This window comes from Heterodontus francisci, chromosome 7 (assembly GCF_036365525.1).
Source record: "Heterodontus francisci isolate sHetFra1 chromosome 7, sHetFra1.hap1, whole genome shotgun sequence".
NCBI lineage: Eukaryota > Metazoa > Chordata > Chondrichthyes > Heterodontiformes > Heterodontidae > Heterodontus > Heterodontus francisci.
In genome coordinates, this window is record NC_090377.1 from 23392458 (window position 1) to 23412211 (window position 19754).

A 19754-nucleotide genomic window follows, 5' to 3' on the forward strand; every position below is an offset into this window, starting at 1 on the left:
GCTGGAACCACTCAGCAGGTCTGGCAGCATCTGTGGAAAGAGAAGCAGAGTTAACCTTTCGGGTCAGTGACCCTTCTTCGGAACATCCAGCATCCGCAGTATTTTGCTTTTATTTTAGTAATGGAGAAGTTGTTTGAGTTCCATTTCGGGTCAGGGAAGTTGGTTAGGATTGATGGATCATACAGAATAGTGGAACACTTAGGACTATCTGAAGCAAATTCTGATCACTCTACCTTGTGTGATTGTGATAAATAGTAAATCTTTTTATAAATCTGGTGATATAGAATGCAGAAATTTCTGACGCTTTGCCAGCAGTATATTTGGATCAGAAACTGTGATTTACTGTGCAGTTGCATTAATCCAAACTTAGTCGGGTTTGTCTTTGGGAGGTATGAAAATGCCTCTAAATAAATCACATTTTAACTTTCCACACAAGCAAACTACTAGTATAATTTTGCAGCCATAGTAAGGTTTAATTTGATAAGTATTTGCAAGAAATGGTTTACATGTATTGTGAGGGTTCGATGACAAAATGTCATGATGCCACCTTTTTCTTCATTAGCTTCAATAAGCTGCAGCTGGAGTAGATTGGTCAGCTCTACCTAAGTTGGCAGCACTACATGGTAATTGAGTTCTGATATAATGATTACTTAAAAAGTGAAAGCAAAATGCTGCAGATGCTGGAAATCTGAAATAAAAACAAAAAGTGCTGGAAATACTCAGCAGGTCTGGCAGCATCTGTGGAGAGAGAAGCAGAGTTCACGTTTCAGGTCAGTGACCTTTCTTCAGAACTGTTCTGATGAAATACTCACCTGCTGAGCGTTTCCAGGACTTAGTGTTTTTATTACTTAAAAAGTGCGTTGACTGTTGTTTGGAACTTTTTGCCTATCAGCTACGCTTTGGGGTATTAAATGGTTGACCGCATCAAGAACACAAGAAATAGGAGTACGAGTAGACCATATGGCCCATTGAGCCTGCTCCACCATTCAATACGATCCTGGCTGATCTTAGGCTTCAATTCCACTTTCTTGCCTGTTCGCCATATCCTTTGATTCCCTGAGAGACCAAAAATCTGTCTATTCCAGTCTTAAGTGTATTCAACAATGGAGCATTCACAACCCTCTGGGGTAGAGAATTCCAAAGATTCACAAACTTTTAAGTGAAGTTATTTCTCCTCATCTCAGTCCTAAATGAAGGACCCCTTATCCTGAGACTGTGCCCACATGTTTTACATTCCTCAACCAGCGGAAACGATCTGTGTCTACCCTATCCAGCCCCTTCAAAATCTTGTATGTTTCAATGAGATTACCTCTCATTCTTCTAAACTCCAGAGTGTATAGGCCTAATTTACTTAGCCTCACATCATAGGACAACCCCCTCATCCCAGGGACCAATTTAGTCAACTTTTGCTGTACCGCCTCCAGTGTAATTATATCCTTTCTTAAATGTGGAGACCAAAACTGCACACAGTAGTCCAGATATTGTTTCACAAAAGCCCTGTACAATTGCAACAAGACTTTTTTATTCATGTACTTCAGTCCCCTAGCCATAAAGACCAACATGCCATTTGCCTTCTGAATTGCTTGCTGTACCTGCATGCTAACTTTCTGCATTCCTCGTACAAGCACACCCAAGTCTCTTTGAACGTCAACATTTACAAGTATCACACCTTTTTAAAACAAAATATTCTGCTTTTCTATTCTTACAACCAAAGTGAATAACTTTGCACTTCCCTACATTATACTCCATCTGCCATCTTGTTGTGCACTCACTTAACCTGTCTATATCTCTTTATAGCCTGTGTCCTCCCCACAGCTTATCTTTCCACCTACCTTTGCATCATCTGCAAATTTCGATACATTACTCTCTGTCTCTTCAACAAAGTCATTGTAAATAGCTGAGGCCCCAGCACTGATCCTTGCTGCACTCCACAATGTACCGCCTGCGAACTTGAAAATGCCCCGTTTATGTCTACACTTTGCTTCCTGTCCGTTAACCCATCCTGTATCCATGCTAGCATATTACCCCCAACTCCATGAGCCCTTATTGTGCCTATTAACCTCTTGTGTGGCACCTTATCGAATGCCTTTTGGGAATCCAGGTATATTACATCTTCTGGTCCCCCTCTATCTACCCTACTAGTTCATCATCATCTTTGGCCTCCTTGTCTCGAGAGACAATGGGTAAGCGCCTGGAGGTGGTCAGTGGTTTGTGAAGCAGCGCCTGGAGTGGCTATAAAGGCCAATTCTAGAGTGGCAGACTCTTCCACAGGTGCTGCAGATAAAATTGGTTGGCAGGGCTGTTACGCAGTTGGCTCACTCCTTGCGCTTCTGTCTTTTCTCCTGCCAACTGCTAAGTCTCTTCGACTTGCCACACTTTAGCCCCGCCTTTATGGTTGCCCGCCAGCTCAGGCGATCGATGGCAACTGACTCCCACGACTTGTGATCAATGTCACAAGACTTCGTGTCGCGTTTGCAGACGTCTTTAAAGCGGAGACAAGGATGGCCGGTAGGTCTGATACCAGTGACGAGCTCGCTGTGCAATGTGTCCTTGGGGATCCTGCCATCTTCCATGCGGCTCACATGGCCAAGCCATCTCGGGCGCTGCTGGCTCAGTAGGGTGTATATGCTGGGAATGTTGGCCGCCTCGAGGACTATGTGTTGGAGATACGGTCCTGCCACCTGATGCCAAGGATTCTCCGGAGGCAGCAAAGATGGAATGAATTGAGACGTCGCTCTTGGCTGACATACGTTGTCCAGGCCTCGCTGCTATCGAGCAAGGTACTGAGGACACAGGCTTGATGCACTCGGACTTTTGTGTTCCGTGTCAGTGCGCCATTTTCCCACACTCTCTTGGCCAGTCTGGACATAGCAGTGGAAGCCTTTCCCATGCGCTTGTTGATTTCTGCATCGAGAGACAGGTTACTGATAGTTGAGCCTAGGTAGGTGAACTCTTGAATCACTTCCAGATATTTATGGATGGAGCATTTGTGACATCCTGTCCCACGATGTTCGTTTTCTTGAGGCTGATGGTTAGGCCAAATTCCGTGGAGGCAGCCGCAAATCTGTCGATGAGTCTCTGCAGACACTTTTCAGTGTGAGACGTTAATGCAGCATCGTCAGCAAAGAGGAGTTCCCTGATCAGGACTTTCCATACTTTGGCCTTCGCTCTTAGACGGGCGAGGTTGAACAACCTGCCACCTGATCTTGCGTGGAGGAAAATTCCTTCTTCTGAAGACTTGAACGCATGTGAGAGTAGCAGGGAGAAGAAGATCCCAAACAGTGTAGGTGCGAGAACACAGCCCTGTTTCACGCCACTCAGGATAGGAAAGGGGTCTGATGAGGCGCCGCTATGCTGAATTGTGCCTTTCATATTGTCATGGAATGAGGTGATGATACTTAGTAGCTTTAGTGAGCATCCAATCTGTTCGAGTAGTCTGAACAGACCACGTCTGCTGACAAGGTCAAATGTTTTGGTGAGATCAATGAAAGCAACGTAGAGGGGCATCTGTTGTTCACGGCATTTATCCTGTAGCTGTCGAAGGGAGAACAGTATGTCAATGGTGGATCTCTCTGCTCGAAAGCCACACTGTGCCTCAGGGTAGACACGCTCAGCCAGCTTCTGGAGCCTGTTTAAGGCGACTCGAGCGAAGACTTTCCCCACTATGCTGAGCAGGGAGATTCCAAGGGCCTTCCCCGCGGCTCTGGCTCGGCTCCCGGGTCCCAATGCCAGTGGCGGTGCATCATTGTGGCGGGGACAATGGTGGGAGCTGGTGAGGTGTTTTGTTGCCTGCACCCCCACCCCCCTCGCTCCCCCCTCGCACCATCTTCCACTAGCACCCCCTTCCCCTGCACCCCTCTCCCATAGCCCCTGCAGCTCCCTTCCCATCTTCCCCTCGCGCCATCTTCCCCTCGCGCCATCTTCCCCTCGCGCCATCTTCCCCTCGCGCCATCTTCCCCTCGCGCTCCCTCCCCCCCCCCCCCCCCACACCCCCCTTCCTCCCACCGGCATCCACCTACCCCTGTGTAGGGGCCCTAACAACCCCACTACCTTGTGGGCGACTCAGGAGAGACCAAGGCTAAGGGAGTAAACCCTAACAGAGAATCCGGAGAGGAACCCCGAAGGCGGTCATGTGTCACCTTTGGCATGTTTCCGGCAGTTCCTGCAGCTATACCGGTGCAAAATGTCATGCTCTGCACTCCTTTGGACCCCACCAGGAAGGCCGAGATGGGGGTTTTGACGCCTGGGCAACTCACAACCTCCATACATCTGCCCAGGCATGCGCCTTGGAGAGGTCACTCCATAGTCGCCTCACAGCGACCAAATCAACACGGAAGGTAGCAGTTATGGGTTATAAGTCCAGCTCAATTGGCGTAGAGATTGAGCGCCACGGGTTGCCTTTGTCGGTGGGACAGGTCATCGCATCTCACTGGACAGCTGCCGCCCGCTTCAAACCGGGCAGCCCCCGGTCAGTAAGGTTCTGTCCCGCCACAGTCCACCTGCTTCAATGGGTGCTTGGAGGTCAGGGTCATTGCCCGACAAGTGGACTGCAACACCGCACCAAACAGCACGACCAAAAAAGGAAAGAAGGTACCAGCCCTTCGTTTTGCAAGCTGGAATGTTGGAACTATGTGTCTTGGCCTGTCAGAAGACCTTACACAGATCAACGATTCTCGTAAGACCGTCCTCATTAACAACGAGCTCAGTAGACTCAATGTAGACATTGCAGCACTTCAGGAGACACGCCTCCCTGCGAGCGGATCTCTAAGAGAGCAAGACTACACCTTCTTCTGGCAGGGTAGGGATCCTGAAGAACCAAGACAGCATGGAGTGGGCTTCACCATCAGAAACTCTTTGCTCAGCATGATAGAGCCACCCTCAAATGGCTCGGAACGCATACTGTCCATCTGTCTGTTCACCACCTCTGGTCTCGTACACCTACTCAACATCTATGCTCCAACACTCTGCTCCCCACCTGAAGCTAAAGACCAGTTCTACGAGGAACTCCATAATATCATTAGTAGCATCCCCAACACTGAACACCTGTTCCTGCTGGGGGACTTTAACGCCAGGGTTGGGGCCGACCATGACTCATGGCCCTCCTGCCCTGGGCGCTATGACACTGGTAGGATGAATGAGAATGGACAGAGACTGCTTGAGTTGTGTACCTATCATAACCTCTGCATCACCAACTCATTCTTTCACACGAAACCCTGTTACCAGGTTTCTTGGAGGCACCCAAGATCACGCCGTTGGCACCAGCTGGACCTCATCGTCACAAGGCGAGCCTCTCTAAACAGCGTTCAAATCACTCGCAGCTTCCACAGTGCGGACTGTGACACCAACCACTCCCTGGTGTGCAGCAAGGTTAGCCTCAAACCAAAGAAGCTGCATCACTCCAAGCAGAAGGGCTGCCCGCGCATTAGCACTAGCAGAATTTCTCATCCGCAGCTGTTACGTAAGTTTCTAAATTCACTCGAAAAAGCACTTCAAAACTCTCCCACAGGGGATGCAGAGACCAAGTGGGCCCACATCAGAGACGCCGTCTATGAGTCAGCCATGACCACCTATGGCAAACGTGAAGCGGAATGCAGACTGGTTTCAATCTCACATTGAAGAGCTGGAACCTGTCATAGCCGCTAAGCACATTGCACTGTTGAACTACAAGAAAGCCCCCAGCGAGTTAACATCCATAGCACTTAAAGCAGCCAGAAGCACTGCACAAAGAACAGCCAGGCGCTGCGCAAATGACTACTGGCAACACCTATGCAGTCATATTCAGTTGGCCTCTGACACCGGAAATATCAGAGGAATGTATGATGGCATTAGGAGGGCTTTTGGGCCAACCATCAAGAAGATTGCCCCCCTCAAATCTAAATCAGGGGACACAATCACTGACCAACGCAAGCAAGTGGACCGCTGGTTGGAACACTACCTAGAACTGTATTCCAGGGAAAATGTCACTGAGACCGCCCTCAATGCAGCCCAGTCTCTGCCAGTCATGGATGAGCTGGACGTACAGCCAACAAAATCAGAACTCAGTGATGCCATTGATTCTCTTGCCAGCAGAAAAGCCCCTGGGAAGGACGGCATTACCCCTGAAAGAGTGCCAAGCCTGCTATACTTTCAGCACTGTACGAACTGCTTTGCCTGTGCTGGGAGGAAGGAGCAGTACCACAGGACATGCGCAATGCCAATATCATCTCCCTCTATAAGAACAAGGGTGACCGTGGTGACTGCAACACCTTACTAGTTACATCCTCGAAAATCTCTAATAAATTTGTCAAACAGGATTTCCCTTTAGTAAAACCGTGTTGACTTATTCTATTCATACTCTGCTTTTCTCGGTCCATTGTTAAGACTTCCTTGATAATAGATTCCAGTATTTTCCCAATGACTGATGTTCGGCTAACTGGTCTGTTGTTCCCTGCTTTCTCTCTTTCCTTCCCCCCCCCCTCCTTTCTTGAAAAGCGGTGTAACATTTGCCAACTTCCAATCTGATGGGACCGTTCCGAATCTAAGGAATTTGGGAAAGTCATAGCTACTTATCTCTGCAGCTATCTCTTAGAACCCTAAGGTGTAGGGATTTGTCAGATTTTAGTCCCTTTAGTTTCTCCAATAATTTTTCTTTGATATTAATTTCCTCACTTTTTAGCCCCTAGGTTACTGTCTATTTCTGGTATGAAACTGTGAAGACAGACACAAAATATTTGTTCAATGCCTCTGCCATTTCCTCATTCCCCATAATTTCCTCTGTCTCTGTCTCGAAGGGACCAACATTTACTTTAGCTACTGTCTCCCTTATATACCAATAAAGACTCGTACAATCTGTTTTTATATTACTGTATAGTTTACTCTCATTCTATTTTTTCCTTTTTTATCAACTTTTGGTGGCCCTTTGCTGGTTTCTAAACCACTCCCAATCCTCAGACTTGTTTTTGCAACATTGTAAGCCTCTTTTAATCTAATACTATCCTTAACTTCCTGAGTGAGCCACTTGCTAAGTAGCAAACTTGCTAAGTTTTTTTGTTTTTCAATGCAATGTACTTTTGTTGAACATTTTGAATTATTTCCAAATCAGAAGACCCTGTCCTATGGGGCGTGACTGCCTCTGGAACAAAGTATCCAGGTAACTTTCTCCCTTCCTGATGCATCGCAGTGTCTGTAGCTCAGCCTCCAGCTCATCTACTCCTGAGCCGAAGCTCCTCAAGCTGTCGACATTAACTGAAGACTTGGTTGCAGTGGATCACGTTGGTGTCCACGAGCTCTAACATACTGCAGCTGTAACACATCACCTGTTCTGTCATCCTGATTGTGTTTTAATTGACTGATTAATTATTTTCTTAATTAATGCCTCTCCTCACCAGCACTCGTACTAATTTAAACCTTGGTAATACCATAAACCTTACCGTTTGAAAGTAAAACAAAACAGTAGACTCACCAGCTTCTTGCTTCCCTTCTGCTTGCATGTCTTAATTATAAGGTAGCTATTTAAATTTTAAGTTTACGTTTTTCTAATTTTCACCTATTAACACGTGCACCCTAACAGCAATGTAAAAACCTCGCTATTTACAGATACTCCATAGCAGCAGTTATTCACCAACCAATCACCTTACAGATTTCCTGTGATGTCACTTTGATTTTTTTTTCAAACTCAGTCAGCATCTATTTGCATCACGAAGTATTTTGTTTAATGGCAGTGGTTTCATAAATGGAACATTTTAACGGGTTGTTTGAATTGTTGGGTTTTGACACTTCCTGCAGTTTTGAAGGCATTCTCAGCACTTGTGTACTGTTCATGGATGGATTGAAAGCAGCTCAAAATACCAGAATAGCCAAAGATTCCACATAATTGCCTCTAATAAACTGAGCAACCCTGTGAATGGTAAGCACATAGGCAAATTGAATCATTAAAGGTGCCAGGTCATTATTAAAAAGACTTTGCATCTACAAGCATAAATATGAAAGCAAGGAGATAATGGTTTCAGCCTTAGCTTAGTGGCAGCACTTCTGCCTCAGTTGGAGTTTGTGGGTTCACCACATCACCTAACTCCACCCCTGCCTCAGTTCCTCTGCTGCTGAAACACTTATCTTGCCATACTTTGTTACCTCGAGACTTGACTATTCCAGCATGTTCCTGGCCAGCCTCGCACTTTTTTTTTTAGATTAGATTAGAGATACAGCACTGAAACAGGCCCTTCGGCCCACCGAGTCTGTGCCGAACATCAACCACCCATTTATACTAATCCTACACTAATCCCATATTCCTACCAAACATCCCCACCTATCCCTATATTTCCCTACCACCTACCTATACTAGTGACAATTTATAATGGCCAATTTACCTATCAACCTGCAAATCTTTTGGCTTGTGGGAGGAAACCGGAGCACCCGGAGAAAACCCACGCAGACACAGGGAGAACTTGCAAACTCCACACAGGCAGTACCCGGAATCGAACCCGGGTCCCTGGAGCTGTGAGGCTGCGGTGCTAACCACTGCGCCACTTTATAAACTTGAGGCCATTCAAAACTCTGCTGCTGTGTCCTAACTCGCACCACGTTCCATGCATCTCTGTGCTTGCTAATCTACGTTGGCTCCTAATTAAGCAATGCTTTAATTTTAAAATTCTCATCTTGTTTTCAACTCCACTGCTCCCCCACTCCCCCATGGCCTCACCCCTTCCTATCTCTGTAATCTCCTCCAGCCACACAACCCTCCGATCTCTGTGTTCCTCCAATTCTGGCTTCTTGACTATCCCCAATTTTAAATGTTCCACCACAGTGGCACAGGGGCGGCGCAGCCTCACAGCTCCAGCGACCCGGGTTCAATTCCGGGTACTGCCTGTGTGGAGTTTGCAAGTTCTCCCTGTGTCTGCGTGGGTTTCCTCCGGGTGCTCCGGTTTCCTCCCACATGCCAAAGACTTGCAGGTTGGTAGGTTAATTGGCCATTATAAATTGCCCCTAGTATAGGTAGGTGAAAGGGAAATATAGGGACAGGTGGGGATGTGGTAGGAATATGGAATTAGTGTAGGATTAGTATAAATGGGTGGTTGATGGTCGGCACAGACTCGGTGGGCCGAAGGGCCTGTTTCAGCGCTGTATCTCTGAACTACATAAACACTAACGACTGTGCCTTCATCTGCCAAGGCACGAAGCTCTGAAATTACCTCCTTAAACGTCTGCATCTCTCTTTCCTCCTTTGAGATGCTCCTTAAAACCTACCTCTTTAACGAAGCTTTTGGTCACCTGTTCTAATACCTCCTTGTGTGATTTGGTGTCACTTTGTTTGATAACTCTCATTTGAAGTATCTAGGGGCGTTTTACTGTGTTAGAGGCAATCTATAAATACAAGCTTTTGCTGATCTTCAAGTCTTTTGGATTTGTGCATATAATCTAGATTGATACAAGTGCAGTACTGAAGAAGTAACTGCATTGTAATGTTGTTTTTCAGATGAGAAGTTAAGCTTAATGCCTGTCTGCCCTGATTTGGTGCTCATTAAAGATCCCATGTGACTATGTGAAGGAGAATAGGGGGATGTTTCTGGTACCCTGGCTCACTTTGGTTTAGTAGATAATCAGGTTTCTTATCAGCTGGAATTTTACATTGTGGTGGAGGCCCTACCCACCGGCAAAAAAGTAGGGGGCGGGTTTGCCTCCACCAGGCCTGGAAGCCACGCAGCAACTTCGTGTGGCCCAGGCCCTTAATTAGAAGAGATCGGGCCTTCTGCCCCTAAAAGCTGCTGGCCAATCAACGGTCTGGCAGGTTCAGTCTCAGCAGTGCCACTGGGAGCACTCAGCCAGGACCAGCAAGCTGGAAGATGCCCCGGAATAGAGGTAAGTGTGTGTGGTCTTGCCGGGGACAGTCACTGGGCCCCGGCGAGTGGGTTGCGGGGTCGCTCTAGAGATCAGGGAGAGGTGGTCCAGCGGGGGTGCCGTGTGCCACAGGGGGAGCCCTCTGTGGGGAACAGGGTGACCGATCAATTAAGGGCCTTAATTGGCGTAGGGTTGGTGGACCGTTTGCCACCTCCCCCGCCGCTGGTAAAATTGCAGTAGTAAACTGCCGGCAACCACACAATTTTATGCCCGCTCCCGGCAGGAGGGAGCATAAAATTCCGGCCATCATATTTGTGGGACCTTGCTTTGTACAAATTGTCTGTTCTTCTGTAGGGAAACATGACAATAACTAAAAATCAAAAATAGTTTGTTCACTGCGCAACATTGATGTCCTGAGATTATGAAAGGTGCTATATAAATTCTTTAACATTAAACTTAAGATCTTATTTAAATCGCCGTTGGAGTATTTCCTGAATAAGTGGTTGTAAGGAGTTTCCAGATTTCCTGAGGATGTGAAAGGTACTATTTAAATACAAGGATTTTCTTTGCTTACAGTTTTGGACAGCCATTACAGGGAAGATATACAAGCAATGGAAAAGTTGTCGCATCATTTCACTTGGATGTTACAGGGGATAGAAAAATATTGTGTCGTGTTGCAGTTCAATTCTATCCATGGCAAGTTGTGAAATTTAATTTAGTAAAATGGTGATTTGTGTGCTGGTATGAAAAGAAAAAGTGACCATGAAAACTGCTAGATTATTTTAAGAACCCAACTATTTTACTGATAGCCTTTTAAAGAAGGGAACTTGTCATTTTATCCAGTCTGGCCTACATGTGATTCCAGTCCCTCACTAAATAATTGATTCCTGCTGCCTCTTGTCTGATGTGGCCTAGCAAGCACTGTGGCCAAGGATTTTGAGGTGGGACGTCTCAAGATCTTTAAGATTATGATGGGTTAAATAGTAGTTTGCTTCCATTGAGACGATAATTAGAGGGATCAAATTTAACAACATCATAAAAGAATAACGGGAGAATAGAAAAATCTTTACACAGTGGTTAGTTAGAATGTGGAGTTCTCTGCCACAAATTATTGTTAAAATACTTTCAAAAGGGAATTAAATAGTTGCTTGAAAAAGAGGAATATTCAAGGATATGGGAGTGAACTGAAGGTTAGAGGATATGAAGAAAAACACTGCAGAAAAGATGAGCCAAATTGCCAGTGTTGCTGCTGTGATGTTCTGTAATTCTAGATACCTGTCATTTTCTTGGCAACATGATTGTAAATCTGGACTTTGCTATAGTGGATTTTTTTTAATTAAGGGGGTTTGTGGTCCTGACTGCATGTTTGGAATGCTCCTCTTCATTCAAATCCCAGCAAACTAGAAGGGTTGTGTCATTTATTTTGAGCATAATTACACATGATTGCAGGGTTGAAGTGAAGACCAAATAAGAGTGACTGAATGTTATAAGAAGTTTGCCTTAGTTTATGTTTTTGCTGAGTGGCTCTCTTTGTACATCTTAACTGTTGTCATTTTTTTTAACTGTACTTCATTATTTTGTTTTTACCAGTCTCCACTATTTTACTTTTTTTTGATGGACTCTTCATTTAGATTCTGGCTTTAATTGTATTTCTTGCCCCGCCCCTAGGTATTTCCCATCAATTTTAGTATCTCAGTTCGCCCCATAACATTGGAAGGTGAATTCTCAAGCTAGTAAATTTCATCAAGTTTGCATGTGGTCTAGTATAGCAGTTAGAGTCATAGTTATACAGCACAGAAACAGGCCCTTCGGCCCATCGTGTCCGTGCTGGCCATCAAGTACCTAACTATTCTAATCCCATTTTCCAGCACTTGGCCCGTAGTTGACAAAGATCTGTGAGAGATTCTCAACTCAGTGCGATCCCCTACCGACTAAGGATGCATTTGTACTTCATCGACAAAACTCAGTGGTTCTCCAAAACCTAAAATGAACTTTATATTGTGTTGTAACAACACAATAGCAGCTTGAATTTATGTACTGCTATTAACAAAGCAAAGTGTGTCAAGGCACGCTCAAGTGTAAACAGGCAATTTGCAACAAGCCAAAGAATGTGCTTTTAGGTGGGGTGACTAAAAGTAGTCAGAAGTCGATTTTAAGCAGGGTCATCAAGGAGGTGAGAGAAGTAAAGAGGCAGATATGTTTACAAAATGAATTCCAGAGCTTGGAGTCTAGAAGGCTAAATGCCATTGGTAGGGCGAAGGGAATTGGGGATGCACAAAAGGCTGGAATTGGGGAAATGCAGACTTTCTCAGGTTGTAGAGCTGGCGAAGATAGAAATAGTGAAGGCTGGGATTATGAAGAGATTTGAACATGAGGTTGAGAATTTGAAATTGGAGTGATTGGGGAACCTAGAGCCAATGTAGGTCAGTGGTCAGCAGTCCTTGGTGTACATTGGGATACAAGCAACAGAGTTTTGGATGAGCTTAAGTTTATGGAAGGTAAAGTTTGGGAGCCGACCAAGAGAACATTGAGTCTTGAGGTGACTAAAGCATGGATCACTATTTTACAACAGATGGGCAGAGAAAGACATTGTTATGGAGGTGTAAGTAACCAGTCTGTTGTGAAACAGAGGATCTGGATTCAGAGGGAATGACGAGGTTGTGAACACCTAGTTTTAATCCAAGGCAGTAGCCAGGGAGCAGGACGGAATTGGTGGCAAGAGCTCAATATTTGTGGCTGGGACCCAAGAGAAAATGCTTTGGTCTTTCCAATATCTAACTGAAGGAAATTGCAGCTCATTTGAGAGTGGATGTCAGGCATTTTAGAAAATGAAAAGAGCGGAAAACCATTCAGATTCAAACACAGTTATGGAAAGGATGGGTTTGGGAGTTGGCAACTCATTGAAGGGCCTCGGAGAGGACAGGGAAGTTGGAGATGTGGCAGCAGTTTGCAAGGACAGAGGAGTCATGGGTGGCTTTTTGAGGAGGGGATTTTGAAAGGGAAGAGGACAGTACCTGAGGAGAGGCAACCATTTACTATGCCAGCTAACACAAAATCCAGGAAGTAAAGTTGGATGGTCAGCAGTTTAATGGGAATGGGGTTGGAAGCATGAAGTGGTTCTCCGAGATAAAGTGGATGAGGGAATGTGGGAGAGTAAGGAGAGAAAAATGTGGTTTTGGGGCTAGAGCAGGAGGAACCTTTGGGGAAGTTGGACATGGTGGGCACAGGTAGGGGATGTGATAGAGGCATCTAAATGGATGACAGTGGCAAAGAAGTCCATGATGTGGGGTCAAGGGAAGGTGGTGAGGTATGGCGAGGTGTTCTCAGTATGCATATGGAACCTGACATGTTTTTGGACAGTTTTGCCAAGGAGCTGCATGGCATTCCACTCTACTTTATTATGGATTTACTTAAGACACTTAATTTCTGATTTCTTCAAAATAGCTTCACCCTTTTTATTGTACATCAAAATATCTGCGGGATTGTCCTGTTTCACTTCTCAATCATCAACACTTTCCATAATTTAAAATTCCTTATGCAGGAGTGAATTAAAGGCTATAGCCTAATTTTCTAAAATTCAGATGGCATTCATTGGCTCTCATTCTTGTAGTTAATGATGCCATCTGCATCCTGTCAGTTGTACTACATCGAGGATATGTTAGGAAGTTGTAAACTGCAAAATTTATTTAGTGGGCCAAACAATTCACAGTCATCACTAGTGTGACTAAGTTCACGCAACGCAAGTAATTATCTTCTACAATTTGAGGGATATTTTGTACGATATCATGTTTTCTGTTTCTAATTGGGTGTTGTGTGTTTTTTGAGCAAGAATAAGTTGTGGTTTGACACTGCCAGTGAATGACTCTGCTTGCTATTTCCGATGGGGAGTGAGGGTAGAGAATGTGAGCCTATATAGGTGGACGATGTATGCATCTAACTTCACCTATGAGACCTCAGTGGTCACGGGCAAGTGTGACTGAACAGTGGTAGGTGACCAGGGCATTGGTGTTTTAGTCTGCTAGGGTAGATGTACCCTTGTATGAATAAGTAGTTTGGAATTTTGGAAGTCAACACTGCTTGAATCTACAGTATTGTTGAAGCCTTCAGCACTCCCTTTTTGGGTGCACTCCATATGCATGCAGTTTGTTCTCTGACCGAATGAGAATAGTAAATTGTGTCTCAAGTGTGCTCATTGTGGACTTTAAAAAAAAAAATAAGGGTCCCAGGAAGCAGCTCTATGACTCCCTGTTCACCTCTGTTCCTGCTGTGTCAAATCAACATCTGTGCACTTGCAGATAAATAGAGAGTTGATGGCAAATAGTAGGACACATTTGTTTTTAAAAAAGGAAGATTTCTAACTTTGTACTGGAAACTGCTACGTGCTCTACCAACATTAAAATGCCTCAAGGTTATACATGCATATTATAGATCTTGAAGGGAAAATCACTGTTTTGAAATGTACCAGAAGAATTGGAGGAAATAAAACAATTTTTTCTTTGAGTGTCTGACTTCACCTTTTGTGTTTGTTCAATCTTTGCTCAGACAATCAATACACCAACCGTAGGCCCAGAATTTGCTGTAGTCAGTCACTCTATTGCACCTGCTATTAGATCTGCCCTTTTCCTTGTAATTGCCCTGATATTTTGTTCTGCAAGTTGCTGGAAGTGAGAGATGCAAACAGGGCAACCAGGAGTGGAGTGAACAGGGTAACCAGCTGTGTGTATCCTGAACCAATCAGATTAATGGACTGAGAAGGGATTATAAGAAAGAGTGGGTGAAATAGATATCAAATAAGGTACAGAAAGAGAAATGGAGAGCAAAATATTGGATTAAGAGAGGAAAAAAAAGACAAAGTTTAAAAAAAAAATGTTAGTTCTTTTAAATCTCCAACAACTTTTAAACTTGAAGGAATGAAACTCCATACTTAATACATTTTGAGTCGCAAAGAAGTTGAATGGCAGTCATTAACAGGTATCACATTGTAAAAGGGGTACCCAACTTGAAATGGCTTGACTTAACAGTGTACTGAATTTAGTTCCTATCTACCCTGCAAATACAAAGAGTCATGCCATTCAATGTATTTGAAGGGTAGTCCCAGGATTCAATTTAGTATAGCTTCCCAAAGCAGCCACGTGTGTTAAACTAACTGCAAATAATGTCTAACTTACAAGTTCCATTTCTTATTAGAGAATCTGTACTGCTGTATGCTAGTTTGGAGGGATGAGAGTTTTGTGGAAAAAAACAGCAGTAAAGGGAAACCAATGAGAATATGACCATAAGCAAAAAGTAGAAGCCATGGTAAAACCATGTCCAAAAAGAGACAAATAAACTATGTTGTGTTTATGTTTCTATTTGATGCTAAAATAGGCAATTTTTCAAGAAAGGGGACAGTGGACAAATGTTTGTGAAAACTTTTTTTTAACTAATGCTTCAAGTTAGAGAATTAAATTTGCTGAAGCAGCCATTTTAATCTATATTTTGGTGTCAAGATAAACCCAACTCGAGCAAAACTACCAATATAACTTGGAACATAGATTTCTTTGAACTTTCCTGCTCTGTGTTCCATGCTGCTTTTGAAATATTTTCACATTTGATTATGGGTGTTTTTTGAAACTATAAGCCCTTAAAATCTTTTTTAAAAAATGTGCAAATATGTCCATTTGTGGGTTAGAATGCTCTTCGTTTTTGGAATGTTGGTTTGAATTCTGCCAAGACAAATGAGATGGAAGTCTGCCATCTGTAAGGCTGCCAAATAAAATTAATTTGAAAAGGTTTAGTCCATTTCCTTATGGCTGTGAGACCACAACTCACATTGGAATTGAAATATCAGTTGCACTAGATGTGATACAAAGGTGGCTGTTGAAAATGTCACATTGATGCAATGCCTGCCTGGGGCTTTATCGTAGGATTGAGATACATTGTTCAGGAGATGTGGAGGTTGTTTTATAGTGAATCAACCTATAGACATTTTTCTATGGAGAAGTGCTTGTTGACACTGAATGCCAAAGTGGCTAACTGTGCGATTGCATCACATGGAATTTGTCACTCCTCTTCCCCACCAACCCTAATTGAATAGAAAATGATTTAATCAGGGAAGACTGCTATGACCAGGTTCAATATTACATTCTCTTCACTTTCTAGAGTAATTGACAAAGAGACGAACGTAGGTGAGGACCTGGAAACAATCATTATTACGGAAGAGGTAGTGTTGGGCAAGCTAATGGAGCTAAGGATTGATAAGTCTCCTGGCCCTGATGGAATGCATCCCAGGGTACTAAAAGAGATGGCGGGAGAAATAGCAGGTGCACTGGCGGTAATTTTCCAAAATTCGCTGGACTCTGGGGTAGTCCCAGCAGATTGGAAAACAGCAGATGTGACGCCACTGTTTAAAAAGGGAGGTAGACAAAAGATGGGGAATTATAGATCGGTTAGCTTAACCTCTGTAGTGGGGAAGATGCTTGAGTGTATTATCAAGGAAGAAATAGCAGGGCATCTCGATAGAAATTGTCCCGTTGGGCAGACGCAGCATGGGTTCATGAAGGGCAGGTCATGCTTGACAAATCTTTTGGAATTCTATGATGACATTACGAGCAAGGTGGACAATGGGGACCCAGTGGATGTGGTGTACCTAGATTTCCAAAAGGCCTTCGACAAGGTGAAGCACAAGAGGCTGCTGCATAAGATAAGGATGCATGGCGTTAGGGGTAAAGTATTAGCATGGATAGAGGATTGGTTGACTAACAGGAAGCAGAGAGTGGGGATAAATGAGTGCTATTCTGGTTGGCAATCAGTCACTAGTGGTGTGCCTCAGGGATCGGTTTTGGGACTGCAATTATTTACAATTTATATAGATGATTTGGAGTTGGGGACCACGCGTCGGTTGTCAAAGTTTGCAGATGACACTAAGATGAGTGGCAGAGCAAAGTGTGCAGATGACTGTGAAACTTTGCAGAGGAACATAGATACATTGAGTGAGTGGGCAAAGGTCTGGCAGATGGAATACAATGTTAATAAATGTGAAGTCGTTCATTTCGGTAGGAGTAACAGTAAAAAGGATTATTACTTGAATGGTAAAAAGTTGCAGCATGCTGCTATGCAGAAGGGCCTGGGTGTCCTTGTGCATGAATCGCAGAAGGTTGGTCTGCAGGTACAGCAAGTAATTAGGAAGGCAAATGGAATTTTGTCCTTCATTGCTAAAGGGATTGAGTTTAAAAGCAGAGAGGTTATGTTGCAGCTGTATAAGGTACTGGTGAGGCCGCACCTGGAGTACTGTGTGCAGTTTTGGTCTCCTTATTTGAGAAAGGATATACTGGCACTGGAGAGGGTGCAGAGGAGGTTCACTAGGTTGATTCCGGAGTTGAAGGGGTTGGCTTATGAGGAGAGACTGAGTAGATTGGGATTATATTCATTGGAATTCAGAAGAATGAGGGGGGATCTTATAGAAACATATAAAATTATGAAGGGAATAGATAAGATACAAGTAGAGAGGATGTTTCCACTGGCAGGTGAAGCTAGGACAAGAGGGCATAGCCTTAAGATTAGAGGGAGCAGATTTAGGACTGAATTAAGAAGGAACTTCTTCACCCAGAGGGTTGTTAATCTATGGAATTCCTTGCCCAGTTAAGTAGTTGACGCTTCTTCAGTAAACGTTTTTAAAGCTAAGGTAGATATCTTTTTGAATAATAAAGGAATTAAGGGATACGGTGAGAGCGCGGGTAAGTGGATCTGAGTCCACGAAAAGATCAGCCATGATCTTATTGAATGGCGGAGCAGGCTCGAGGGGCCGGACGGCCTACTCCTGCTCCTAGTTCTTATGATCTTAAACAACAATTTAATGTTATCGCCCTCAGTATTTGCATGCAATATTACTGCTGACCAATATTATTACTGCAATGCTGACCAATATTATTACTGACCAACGCAAGCAAATGGACCGCTGGGTTGAGCACTACCTAGAACTGTACTCCAGGGAGAATGTTATCACTGAGACTGCCCTCAATGCAGCCCAGCCTCTGCCAGTCATGGATGAGCTGGACGCACAGCCAACAAAATCGGAACTCAGTAATGCCGTTGATTCTCTAGCCAGCGGAAAAGCCCCTGGGAAGGACGGCATTACCCCTGAAATAATCAAGAGTGCTAAGCCTGCTATACGCTCAGCACTGTACGAACTGCTTTGCCTGTGCTGGGATGAGGGGGCAGTACCACAGGACATGCGCGATGCCAATATCATCACCCTCTATAAAAACAAAGGTGACCGTGGTAACTGCAACAACTACCGTGGAATCTCCCTGCTCAGCATAGTGGGGAAAGTCTTCGCTCGAGTCACTTTAAACAGGTTCCAGAAGCTGGCCGAACGTGTCTACCCTGAGGCACAGTGTGGCTTTCGAGCAGAGAGATTGACCATTGACATGCTGTTCTCCCTTCGCCAGCTACAGGAGAAATGCCGCGAAAAACAGATGCCCCTCTACGTTGCTTTCATTGATCTCACCAAAGCCTTTGACCTTGTCAGCCGATGTGGTCTCTTCAGACTACTAGAAAAGATTGGATGTCCACCAAAGCTACTAAGTATCATCACCTCATTCCATGACGATATGAAAGGTGCAATTCAGCATGGCGGCACCTCATCAGACCCCTTTCCTATCCTGAGTGGCGTGAAACAGGGCTGTGTTCTCACAACTACACTGTTTGGGATTTTCTTCTCCTTGCTGCTCTCACATGCGTTCAAGTCTTCAGAAGAAGGAATTTTCCTCCACGCAAGATCAGGTGGCAGGTTGTTCAACCTTGCCCGTCTAAGAGCGAAGACCAAAGTACGGAAAGTCCTCATCAGGGAACTCCTCTTTGCTAACGATGCTGCATTAACATCTCACACTGAAGAGTGTCTGCAGAATCTCATCGACAGGTTTGCGGCTGCCTGCAATGAATTTGGCCAAACCATCAGCCTCAAGAAAATGAACATCATGGGACAGGACATCAGAAATGCTCCATCCATCAAGATTGGCGACCACGCTCTGGAAGTGGTTCAAGAGTTCACCTGCCTAGGCTCAACTATCACCAGTAACCTGTCTCTCGATGCAGAAATCAACAAGCACATGGGAAAGGCTTCCACTGCTATGTCCAGACTGGCCAAGAGAGTGTGGGAAAATGGCGCACTGACACGGAACACAAAAGTCCGAGTGTATCAGGCCTGTGTCCTCAGTACCTTGCTCTACGGCAGCGAGGCCTGGACAACGTATGTCAGCGAAGAGCGACGTCTCAATTCATTCCATCTTTGCTGCCTCCGGAGAATCCTTGGCACATAGTCCTCGAGGTGGCCAACATCCCCAGCTTATACACCCTACTGAGTCAGCGGCGCTTGAGGTGGCTTGGCCATGTGAGCCGCATGGAAGATGGCAGAATCCCCAAGGACACATTGTACAGCGAGCTTGCCACTGGTATCAGACCCACCGGCTGTCCTTGTCTCCGCTTTAAAGACGTCAGCAAACGCGACATGAAGTCCTGTGACATTGATCCCAAGTCGTGGGAGTCAGTTGCCAGCGATCGCCAGAGCTGTCGGGCAACCATAAAGGCGGGGCTAAAGTGTGGCGAGTCGAAGAGACTTAGCAGTTGGCAGGAAAAAAGACAGAAGCGCAAGGGGAGAGCCAACTGCGAAACAGCCCTGACAACCAATTTTATCTGCAGCACCTGTGGAAGTGTCTGTCACTCTAGTATTGGCCTTTATAGCCACTCCAGGCGCTGCTCCACAAACCACTGACCACCTCCAGGCGCTTACCCATTGTCTCTCGAGACATGGAGGCCAAAGAAGAAGAAGAATTACTACTGTAATCTGGGCATTGAGGAAAGTGCGTGACTGCTTTCTAACCTGAATACAGTTCATAATTTAATTTTTACTGAACCTGTCGGATAAATATTTTTCTTGAATTGAGAAGCTTATTGATTTTGTG

General features: G+C 44.8%; 1 protein-coding gene across 3 annotated transcripts in view; it reads left to right on the top strand.

The window, feature by feature from the left end:
* The window catches only part of ptpn4a (protein tyrosine phosphatase non-receptor type 4a), a 305345-nt gene that overhangs the window by 16246 nt on the left and 269345 nt on the right, over nt 1-19754 (top strand). The window lies entirely within an intron of this gene.